Here is a 12,980-nt window from a genome sequence, read left to right as displayed (position 1 = left end):
CACTAGCATTTTCAATGCTACTTGTGAAAACCCTATTATCCATTAATATATAAATTAATCTAACAATACAGTGTTTTTTACTTCCTTTACCCATTGCATAATAACAAATATTTTCCAATATCATTTAATGTTCTGTAAAATGCAAGTTTAATGGTTGTGAATTATCTAATATATGCATATCCCATAACTTATACTGGGCAGTAAAAATGTTTTCATTATTCACATTTGCAAATAGCATAGTGATTAACATTTGACAAATTAAACCTTCACATTCATTTTTAATTTTTTTTCAGGATAATTCTTAGAGTTTCTTTAGTCAAAAGACACAAATGTTTTAGCAATGTTGCTTATTTGTCAAACTTCCCTTTGGAGAAAACTATATTGATTCATTGTTTTCTCAGCATCTATGTCAATACTTGACATTTTCTCAATTCAGTACATCTTCATTGATAATAATGGTTATTATAAGTTTTTAAATTGCCATTTTTGTATAAAGGACATTTCATGTTTTAAGTTTGTATTGTTAGGATTAGTAGAGTTTTCTGGAATTTGGCCAGCAAAATTAAAATATATAGTGATAAAGTAATGTTATTGAATTCAGCCTGTTACTTGTGGGAATTTGTCTCACAACATTATAGTCATAGAATTTTCATTTGCCATTGTGTAACTATTAGAACAGTCCTACTTATAATGCTGTTATGTTTATATTCTAGACATGGTATTATAATATTGAAATATTTATTATTAAAAAATCTTAATTAAGCATTAAACTACATTTTTAAATCACTTGGAAATATAAACAAAATTGGAATTGTGTTTCTGGAAAGACAGTTTTCTTAAATGACAACAATTTATTTTGAATGGAGATATTTTGAATTGTACCACTGTTCAAATGAATGATATATTTTAAATATTGGCATACATCAAGCTACATCCTTTAAATTATGCTACATGAAAACAATGTAACTCTAGTTCCAATATAACATAATCAGTCCATAAAACGCATGTTATACCTGCCTTCCAACACTGAGTATTTCAGAAGAGCATCACTGGTTTTGGCAGTGGCTTGATTTATTGTTAATAACATATTCTGACACAACCAAAAATATGGATCATTGGGCATAATTTTAGAGAAAGCATCTAAATAGACTGTGCAATGATATTAGAAAGGAAAACAAAACCATGAGTCTGCCCGACCATGGTACTGCACTGTTATAGAGCAATTTCTCCTTGGATTGCACACCTGCTTTCTGGCCCATTAAGTCCTGCTGTCTTTACAAGGAATTGAGGTTGTAATGTCTTTCCCCAGTGCATATTTTTATGGGACCATGCATAACAAGTACACATAAAGCACATATGATTGTTCATGCTGACGACCTCATTTTTAATATGTTTGATCTGACTAGAACAGGAAAATATTCACATTGGTAAATAAATCTCCTAATTGCTTAAAGCTCTGTTGCAGTCATTTTTTGACAAGTACTGCAAAAATTCCCTGCAGCTACATGGAATTATTATTCTGTTCACTTATACATTCATAGAAATGTACTCTGGTATCATATTTTCATAAAGAAGTGGTATTTAGGGATAATAATGTGCACATCAGATCTGATTTTATTTTTATGCACAACCGAATTCCACTGTGCCAAGCCCCTGAAGTCACCTATCATTACGGTAATTTGGGTTAGCTGCATCTTCCTTTTCACTGATCTGCACAGATCACTTCCCAGTGATATTTTCATGGTTTGTAGAACATATCAAGAGCTAGCTAAGAAATCATCTCAACAGTAGATTCTCTTTGGGAATATGAATGAGCTAAGTATATTTTGTCTACACTGTCTGCATTCCTGAGGAGCTTTTTTTTTTTTTTTTAAATGAGGATTAACAAACTTTGAGGTAAAAGAATCACTGTTCTGTACCTGATGACACAATAGTCATTCATTGTATATATATATGTTGTAAAGTTTAGGGAACAGGTGTGAAGAGAGTAAATATTGGGTTCTAGGGCTCTTTGAGGTATAGTTTGGAGCACAAACCTGCAATTTTCATGACCTTTAATTTTTTATACAACATTTTAGAGGACATTATCATATTTCTTTTACTATAAATACATATACAGATTTTTTAAAATTTTGACTCATTAAACCAGCTAAAATTAAAAGACAAATAAATTGTAATACCTGTCTAATAAAAGTAAAAAATGGTAAATTCATTTATTCCTGTTTAAACATAACAAATATTTATAAATACAAATGAAATTATTAAATGGCAGTATTTCTTAAAATAACATGCAAAACAATTTTCTCTCAACATTTATACCATGTTGAAAAGGGATAAAATGTACACAAGAAGCCTACTCTTCAACTCCTAGGAGAGATTGTTTATTTAAATAGTGAAAACAACAATTTCTGTTGTAACTTTCAAGAGTGCAATCTTTTAATGCTAATATTTTGATTTTTGTTTAATGATATTAGTTTCAAAGCAATAACTAGGGATATTCCAGAAAATAAAGATGTCATAATAACCAGAAAATAATCTGAATGTCTTATTTTTATCTTACTGCATTTTGTTCAGAATATTCCTATTCTTATATTTTCTAGGAATACATTCTCTCCCTATTTTGTGAGCTTGAGATTGTTATTATGGGAAGGCAAGGAGAAAAGAAAGCAAGCTCCATTTAAAGAAAAAGTCAAGGTACCAAAGAGAAATCAACCAGAGAATAAGCAGCCATCTGGTCTATTTCCTATAAAATGTAAAATCATGTCATCTCACAGAACAGGTAACTAAAAAAAAGTTCTTAGAAATACTGAATAATTGGTCCAAATTTAATAAATAGTATTATCTTTTTAATTTACATTTTCCTATGTTATTTCAACATAGTAGTTGACAATTCAACCTACTAAGTCCTTCACGTCTCTCCACTACAACTTACACATGTAAAGACATTTGGGGAGAGGTTTCAAGTTAGAAAAGAAGTCTGCATGACTCCACCAAAGTGACTTGAGTAAGAAAGGTAACTAAGATCCAAAGCTTATATCACATAATCCACATGAGTTTTAAAACTTCATGATATCTTGGTCAGCACAAAAACTCAAGGGAAAAATGTTTTTAATTGTATCCAAAATGTTTTGTAATTTAAGTCCAAGGAATATCTGACTGTGTATACTGTCAGGGTTATATTTAGTTTTACAGAATCAAGGTTTCTGAATTTTTCTTAATGTTGTTTTTGAATAATTTTAAAATACTTTGAAGGGTAAAATTCTTACAAATTGCAGAAATTGCCTGATCCAGTCAACCCAACAATATAACAGAATCTGTTTTTGCAAACCAATGATTCTCAATTTCAATTTTATAATGTTCAAGTTAATCATCTAAGTTTTCCAAAGAATTGATTTTAATGTAATATATTTAAAATATAAAAACAACACTTTTACAAAGAATAGGAGTCTGAAATTATTTAACATTTGAGGGGATGGAGGTAGGTTGTTAATGGTTACTGAAGAATAAATAACTGCAAAAAATGTATATTTATCTTATTTATTCTTCTCAACAATCATGTAAAAATTGCAGTTATTTTGTGTACTTTCTAGACAAAGAATTTAAAATTCATAGAAGTGAGATAATTGATCCAATATTCCACAGTTCTGATGTGGAATATTGACTACTATTCCTGTATTTCTGGGCAGGAATGATGGGGATGTCAATTCCGTATTGTGCAATTATGAAAATGGTTCTTAGGGTGGGTTACAGTAAAACATTTAATGACTTCAGTAAGGCTTCTGCTATCTCAGTATTTTTTACATTATCTCAAGTATATTAACTACAAAAAGCAAATAGCTTCTCGTCAGAACATTGATGGGCACTTATACTCTTAGATCATTAAGAGGAGCTCTCAAGTTCTCTAGTCCAGGTAGCAGTGTAGTGATGAAAGGATCCAGCTTAGGAGACAGCAGTCTTGGACTCTAGTCCTGGTTCCAGGGCTCCCTAGTTGTGTTAAGATGGCATGCTTTTAACTTCTGCCTTCTTTCTTTTTTATTGGTGCATTATAAGTATACATAATGATGGGATTCATTGTGTTATATTTGTACATGTATATAACGTAATTTGCTCAATCTATTCTCCAATATCTCATCTTTCCCTCCCATCAATCCACTTGCTCTACTCTTCTCATCTCCCTTCTATTGTGGTTATTTTTATTATTTTTTTTATTTTTGTTATTATTTTTATTTCTATATGACAGTGGAATGCATTACAATTCATATTATGATTAAATGTAAAAGTGGGATTTTTGTGGAATATTTGTATATAGACATATGATAATTTAGATTTCATTCCAGTGACAATTCCTTTGTATATGAGAATAAAGATTAGATGTATAGAGTGAATATAAGAATTGGAAGAAATATATTTCTGTATATAAAAAATTTCAATTTTGAATCTCTAATCAGAACTGCAAACTATAAACTCACATGAAAGAGATATATAATTTCATCTCTTTTTCATATGTCTATTAATTTCTCTTATTGTTAGTAAAGAAATAAAGAAAACCACACTAAGTAACACAATGAAAATGGTTTCTTATGTTATTCCTATGATTTATGATTGTATACTGCAAGCTTACACAAAAGGAATCACCTCTAATAGAGGAAATGTGATCGGAAACATAATAGAAACATCCTAGAAATCTCTGATTTTCCTGTTGATCCACAGAGTAGCCAAGCTTCTTGACTCTTCACCATAATATGAATAGTAATGGTTAAAGCTAAAATGATCTCATGGCAAATGTTCTGAATGTGATTTGTCAGGATGATTTCATATGGCTGTGATATAGTAGGGTCATGAGAAAATCAGTTTTTTATTATCAGGAACCCATGATAAGCATGATCAACTGCAACTTTATCCAATTCTGCCCAAGTTACTGTAATAAAAATGTATCATATATTTGCACTTTTATTATGTAGATTCTTAAAATTTCTCAGGCAGAGTGATTACTTCCATCTGACATTAATAAAATTTGAAACGGTTCTAGTCAAATGTTATTTTAACAATAAATGAATATAATCAAAGAAGAACTAAAAAAATGGAGAATTATTATTTCTTACTGAGTAGAAAAATTCAATATTTTCATAATGTCAATTCTTCCTGGCTCAATCTCTATATTCAATGCAATCCAAATCAAAATTTCAGGCAGTTATATTGTGGTTATTAACAAATCAATTTTATGTTTATATTTCATTGTGCATATTTGAGGTTTTCAACATGACATTATGAAGACATATACATGGTAAAATAGTTACTATAGTGAATCAATTCAACATATCTATCAACTTGCCTACATTTTTGGGACAAGAGCACATAAAATCTACTTATTGAGCAAATATCCATAATATAATTTTATTAACTATTGTTTTAATGTCATACACTAGACATCTATACTTATTCACTACATATTTATTATTTCTTTGACTTTCATCTCCCATTTTTCATTTCCTCCCTATACCTTTGCCCCTCTATTTATGTGTATTTAACCTTTAAAAAAAGTTTTAATGTTCATACATAAATGAAATCATGCAATATTTTCCCTGTTATGTTTGTCTTATTTTATTTAGCATATTGTCATCTTGGTTCATCCATGTTGTAGCAAATGGCAGAATTTCCTTTTTAAAGCTGAATAATAATATACTGTATATATACACCACATTTTCTTTATCTGTTCATCCTTCAGTGGACACTTAGGTTGTCTCCCTATCTTGGCTACTGTAAATTATGCTGCAATAAACATGGGAGTGCAGATATCTTTATAAGGTAATAATTTCAACCATCTGTTATATACCAAGAAGAGGGATTGCTGGGTCATATGATAGTTCTGTTTTTAATTTCTTTAGAATCTCCATACTGTTTTCCATAATAACTGCACCAATCTGCATTGCACCAACAGTGTACTTGGATTTCTCCCATCCTCCCCTCCACACCCTCACCAGCATTTGTCTTTTTTTGATAATAATTATCCTAACAGATACCAGGTAACATCTTACATTGATTTTAATTTACATTATACTAATGATTAGTATATTGGACACTTTTTTTACAAGCCCATTGACTATTTTAATGTCTTCTTTGGAGTTTTTATTTTAAAGTAGATATGGAGAGGTCAAAGACACAGAATGACCAGCATAATATTAATAACAAAACAAACAAACAAACAAAAAAGAAGTACAGAGGACTGACACTACTTGACTTATTATAAATATAAAGTAATCAAGACAGGTTGGTAGTGCTGTTAGAAGAGGCCAATAGATCAATGAAAAAGTGTAGAATCCAGACATAAATCCACATAAATAGTCAAATGATATTTGGCAAAGGAGCAAATCCAATGGAGAAAAAAAGAGTCTTTTAAACAAATTATGTTGGAACAAGCTGACATCCATCAGCATGACAAACAATAAATCTGGCTACAAGAACTACTATATTCTTTAAAAAAAATTAACTCAACATAGATCATGGACTTAAATGTAAAATATTAAAGATAATATTTTAAAAATCTAGACAATTTTGATAATGACAATGGTTTTGATTGTACAACACCAAATACTGGAATCATGAAAGAAATATTTGATGAGTTGAACTTAATTAAAAATTATTTGCGGCCAAACATGGTAGCACACACCAGTGGCTAGGGAGGCTGATGCAGGAGGATGGCAAATCCAAAGCAAGCCTCATCAACTTTAGCAAGGCCCTAAGCAATTTAGCAAGATCTTGTCTCTAAATAAAATACAGAAAATGGATAGAAATGTGGGTTGTTGATAACAACAAAAAAAAGTTATTTGCAAAAGAAACTTCAAGGAATGAGAAGGGAAAAAGCACAGACTGGGAGAAATACTTGCAAAACACATCTAATAAAGGGCTTTTATTCAATATTTGCAAAGAACATTTAAAACAACAATAAGAAAGCAAACAACCTAATTTTAAAAACAAGCAAAATGCCTGCATAGATATTTCACCAAAGAAAATATACAGATGGCAAATAAGATTATAAAAAGATGATCCACCATAAATGTCAGCGAAGAAAGGCAAATTAAAATGATGATGAAATGCCACTTTGTCTATTAGATGGGTTACTAGAATGGTCAAAATCCAGAGCATTGAAAATACTAAATGCTGATGAGGATGTGGAACAAAATGAACTTTTATTTATTATTAGTAGAAATGCAAAATGGCATTGCCACTTTAAACACAGTTTGATGATTTATAACACAACCAAACAAAAACTCTTACCATTTGATTCAGCAATGACACTCCTTGGTATTTATCCAAATGAGCTGAAAACTTATGTCCAAACAAAAACCTGCACACAGATGTCCCATAGAGGCTTTATTTGTTGCCAAAACTTGGAAGCAATTGAGTGTCCTTCTGTAGGTAAATGGATAAACAAACTGTGGTACCTCCAGACCATGGAAAATTATTTGGGGCTTAAAGAAACTACCAAGCTATGGAAGAAGCTTAAATGCATACAACTAAGCCAAATAAGCCAATATGAATGGCTATGTACTATATAATTCCAAATCATGATAATATGAAAAATACAAAGCTATTGAAGAGTAAAAAAAAAAAAAAAAGAGCAGTAGTTAACAGGGTTAAGAGGAAAAGGAAGGATGAATCGGTAAAGCACAGAGTATTTTTTAGGACAGTGTAATCATACTGCACAATGCTTTAGTAGACACACATCATAATTCTTGATGAATATTCATAGAATGTACAACACCAAAAGTGAACCTTAATGCAAACTATTGACTTTGGGTTATAAAAATATGTCAAGATAGTATCATCCTTTGAAATTAATTTGTTGATAATGGAAGAGGCTGTCTGTGTGTGAGAGCAGGATATGCTTACTTCAGGATATACTTACGTATATACTGCTCAGATTTGCTATGAGTCCAAAAAATTTTTTTTTCAGGGATGTGAAACCAATGAAAATGTTATATATTGTTGATGTGCGCATAAATGGGATAAACACTCTGAAACACCATTTGGCAGCATCTACTAAAGCCAAATATATGCATGCCCTTTGACACTCAAAACAAGAACTATCATGGCCATTGCAACATAATTTTAAGCACCAAGATATGTAAACAACCCAAAGGTTCATCACTAGTAGAATAATAAATGGTGATACGGTCACACAATAGAACTTTATATAGCAGTTTGTATAAATTTCAACATAAGAGTTTGGGTGAATTTCAGAGGCATAACATTGAACAAAAGAGTCTTAACAACAACAAAAAAGGTCTAATGCTATTAGTTCATATTTATTATGCACAAAAACAAACCACTTTTGTCAGGTAGTAAGTGGGGAAAAGTTGATGGGAACTTGAGCTGCTGTCATGTTCTCTTTCTTAATCTAGGTGCTATTACATGACAGTGCATAGCAGATTACAATTTATTGGGAAGACATATAATTTTTACCACGGATTAAATCTACGGACACTTTTTAATCTACTGTCTTACATGTATATTATATTCAATAGAGAAAAATCAAAACAATAGTTTTTTTTTTCCCTAAAGTGCATGTAAAAATAAAACTGTCACAATATTTTAATGAAACATGTATTTAAGTGACCAAATGATTTGGGTCTAACATCACCTCCTTATGTCTCTCTTCTTCATTCTTAATTTTCAACAGCTTCATAATTATGTAACAATTAGGTTATAATTTGGTACTTGAATCAGCATCACAGAAGCTGATGAAATTCATTTCAAACTGGAAAAGATGGTATGTTTACAAGCATGATTCTTACTTTTACATGGGCTGCAGCATTAAATATGAACTAATGATTGCCACATAACGTTACATTTAAATTAAGATCTAATTCAATAGTTGCTATTTTCTCTAAAAATTATAAAATATTAGTGATGGTCATAATGTGGAGACATTATTTTTGCCCAGGTACCAAAGCATGTAGTTACAAGATCCTTCTCTAAATATTCTTCTTCTCTATCAAATATTTTCACACAGAGAAGAATGGATTTGATAATAAAGTGCTTTAAGAGCTTTTAAGAGGAAATAAAAATGAAAAGTTAGCTCTTGAGAAAATTTGACTTCTCAACTGAAGGACTGTATAGAAATTTTCCGAGTGTTCTATGATTAATCGATTTTCTCTGTGCTAAGATTAAGTTTTAAGTGGCCAGGTACTTTGGGAACCATACTAATTATTCAATAATTCAAAATTATTCAATAATCAACAAACAATCATAAAAATTTACACACACACACACATACATAATTTTTACCAGGGATTAATGTATATATAATTTTTTTTCATCCTCAAACTTTAGTAGATGTCCTAAGTTGCCTCCTGCTACTATAGTTTGAATATAGTTGGAACATGTTCCCACTAAAGTATGCCATCATGTGCTAGAAGCTTGGTCCTCAACGTGGCAGTGTTGAGGTGGTGCAAACTGTAAGATATGGGACCCTGTACCTTATTGGTGGAAGTGCAGACTAGTACAACCACTCTGGAAAGAAGTTTAGAGATTTCTCAAAAAACTAGGGATGGAATCATCATATTATCAGCTATTCACTCCTGAGTATTTTCCCCAAAGTTATAAAAATGGCATTCTACAGTAATACAGGCACCTCAATGTTTATAGCAATGCAATTCACAATAGCTAAATTATGGAATCAACCCAGATGCTCATCAATAGATTAAGATTAATAGAATGGATTAAGAAATTGTGGTATATATACACATTGGAGTTCAACTCAGTCACAAAAAAGATTGAAATTATGGCATTTGCCAGTAAATGGATGGAAATGGAGAATATCATGCTAAGTAAAATAAGCCAAAGTCAGAAACCCAAAGATCAAATATTTTCTCTCCTATGCAGAAGCTAGAGTAAAATAAAGGAAAGGGGGAGGAAAAGATAGAATGACATTTAGAACCAATCAAATATATATTAATAGATGAGCAAAAGAAGTTCAGTAGAATAAAGGCAGAATGGGAGATGGGAGGGAGGATGGGAAGGGAAAAGGAGAGGGAAGAAGGCAGATCATGAACTGAAACTGATTTCTGTCCATGTATCAGTTTTTCAGGATGAACCCAACTATTGTTTATCATCCCTTATAAAAAACTATAAATTTTATAAGAAAAAAGAAAAATGTGGGACCCACTGGAAGGTGATTAGGTATTTGGGAATACTGTCCTTGGAAGGAAGTAATTCAGTACTTACAGGGTCCTACTACTTAGTTTCCATAAGAACATAAATACAGCAAGTATAAGTCCCTGAATCTTTTTGCTCCCTTTATCACCATGTGACTACTGTGTCCTCTCACGCTGGTTCCCAAAAGAATGTCATCTGCCATATTCCGACATAACCAAGAGGTCCCTCACCAGAGGCCAGACATATTGGACCACTGAATTATGGACTTTCAGCTTCCAAAACTGTGAAGTAAATATACTTTTTAAAATCAAATATTTAAATCAAGTATTCAACCTTTGATATTTTGCTATAGTAACAGAAAAATGGATGGCTCATTATAAACAGACCCTAAAAGAGATATTTGTGAAAAAGTGATTTATTAGGAAATGCTCCAACGAAGACCAATAGGAGAGTAGGAAAAGGGAACTGGAAAGAAATGGAGCCAAACAAACCTGAGATATCAAGAAATATCCCTGTGTGATAACTTTGGGTCAGTTTGGTAGTGAGCGATGGAGACATTATTGGAAATACCACTGAATACTCTGAATCAAAAGCAGAAAGCAGAGAGGACCAACATCCTTAGCTAAGGGCTAGCCCCTAAGGGACATGCATTTTTAAGTATTTCTGGCACCCTGTGTGTACAGGTAATGTAATAGCAAGCAGCCTTAGGGCAGTTCTCAGAAAGTTATAGATGCTGGCTTGAGAATAAAAGCCCAACAAGAGCAGGTATGCGTGGTAACAGGATCTGAGGGAATTCAGACAGAGCACTGATGGTATCCGCATCAGTGAGTTTGCTTCCTTTTAAAACCACAGAAACTAGAGTGTTCGTTCACTTTAAAAAAATGGCCCTTTTCAGAACTCTTCTTTCTTGATGACGTGCTTTAAATAATCAGGATATTGGCTTTCTGTTCATCTTTTTTTGAGACATGTCTCTTCAGGTCTTTGCCTATTTTTAATCAGATTATTTGTTTTCTTACTCTTGAGTTATTTATGGTCCATACATGCTTTGGATGTTAATCCCTTCTCATGTATATAGTTTGCAAATATTTTCCTCTTACTCCATAGGTTGTATTTTTACTCTTGATGGTTTCTTTTGCCATACAGAGGCTTTTTGGAATAAAGTCAAGATCTGTGTTGAATAACATAATGACTGTAGTTAATAATAAATTATATTTTTTTGAAAAATATTGGGATAATGAGCATAGAATGTTCTTATAACAAATGATAATTACATGAGAAGTAATGCATATGTAAATTAACTAGATTTAGTCATTTCACAATGTTCATATATTTCAAAACATCATGTTGTACACAGTAAATACATGTTTTTAAAAAGAAATAAAATAATGAAAATTAATTCATATATTCATCCAATGAATGTCATAGAAATGTCTTAGGCATGAAATAACATAGAGTGTAGAAAAAGATAAAAGAATAAATATAACACTGTCTCTTTTTTCATCAGATGAAAATGCAACAGGTTAAGGAAGAATGAATTGATTATAGAAACATGGAAGAAACACATTACAACATACTATGGGTGGGGCAGGAAGTACTTTACTTAGTGATCAGGCTACACAGAGGAAGTAACCTTTGTTTGTGTTGATCCAGTGTTGGGAATTCACTGGGGGTTTGGGCAAGAGAGTAGTGGATTTGATTGTATGTTTCTTTAGAAATTCTTGAATATTACCATAATAACAAAGACATGACAGAATAGCAAGAATATCAAAACATTGAAGAGAGGAATGTGAGAATTAAATGGTAGAAAAGTTAAAAGCAATAATAAAAATATGTTGTTTTAGTTAACTTTTCATCACTGTGACAAAAATAGCCTATAAGAACTACTTAAAGAAGGAAAAATTTATTTGGGGCTAATAGTTTCAGAGGTTTCAGTCCATAGATGAATGACTTCATTGCTTTGGACCCAAGGTGAAGCTGCACGTCATGGCAAAAGGGTCCAGCAGAGGAAAGCTGCTCAGCTCTTGGAGGGGTCAGAGAATAGAGTGGGAAGAGACAAAGGGACCCTAGGGAAAATGCACCCTCCTAGATATACACCCAGTGACATGCCTCTTCTAATTATGCCCAACCTGTCTCCAGTTGCCACTCAGTCCATTCAAACTAGGATGGACTGATTAGGTCACATCTCTCACAATCCAATCATTTCACTTCTGCAATAATACAGGAGGTTTGGGGGAACACTTCATATCCAAATAATTACATACGTGATATTAAGCTGCAATTTGAGGTTGAATGTGAAATTATTCAAAATGAAATAAAAAAGCTAAAGGATTAAATTTTTGGATGATTTGAGTAAAAATTATTAATATTCTTTTAAATTTTTTTTTAGTTGTAAAAGGACACAATACTTTTGTTTTATTTATTTATTTTTATATGGTGCTGAAGATCAAATTCAATGCTTCACACATGCTAGGCAAGCGGTCTACCGTTGAGCCACAACCCCAGCCCCTATTATCCTTTGTTTTCTTTTTTGTAAAGAGGAAGGGAAAAGTTTGTTTTGGCTTGTGGTTTCAAAGATTCAGTCCATGGTTGGCCAACTCCACTGCTCTGGGCCCAAGGTGAGGCAGAACATCATGGCATCAGGATAGTAGCAGAGGAATGCTTCTCAGCTCATGGCAGCAGTGAAGCAGAGAGAGTGAGCCTAAATTAAAGTTTGAACTAGTTGTCACAGTGCTCACTGAGGTAAATAATTTGTCTAGAGATAGATACAGGGGAAAAAAGAAGATGATTAAAAAGTGGTATATCCAGACAGTGTAAATCTCATA

This window comes from Callospermophilus lateralis, chromosome 6, assembly GCF_048772815.1.
Source record: "Callospermophilus lateralis isolate mCalLat2 chromosome 6, mCalLat2.hap1, whole genome shotgun sequence".
Taxonomy (NCBI): Eukaryota; Metazoa; Chordata; class Mammalia; order Rodentia; family Sciuridae; genus Callospermophilus; species Callospermophilus lateralis.
The sequence above is the reverse complement of the archived record's forward strand: the minus strand, read 5'-3'. Positions refer to the sequence as shown.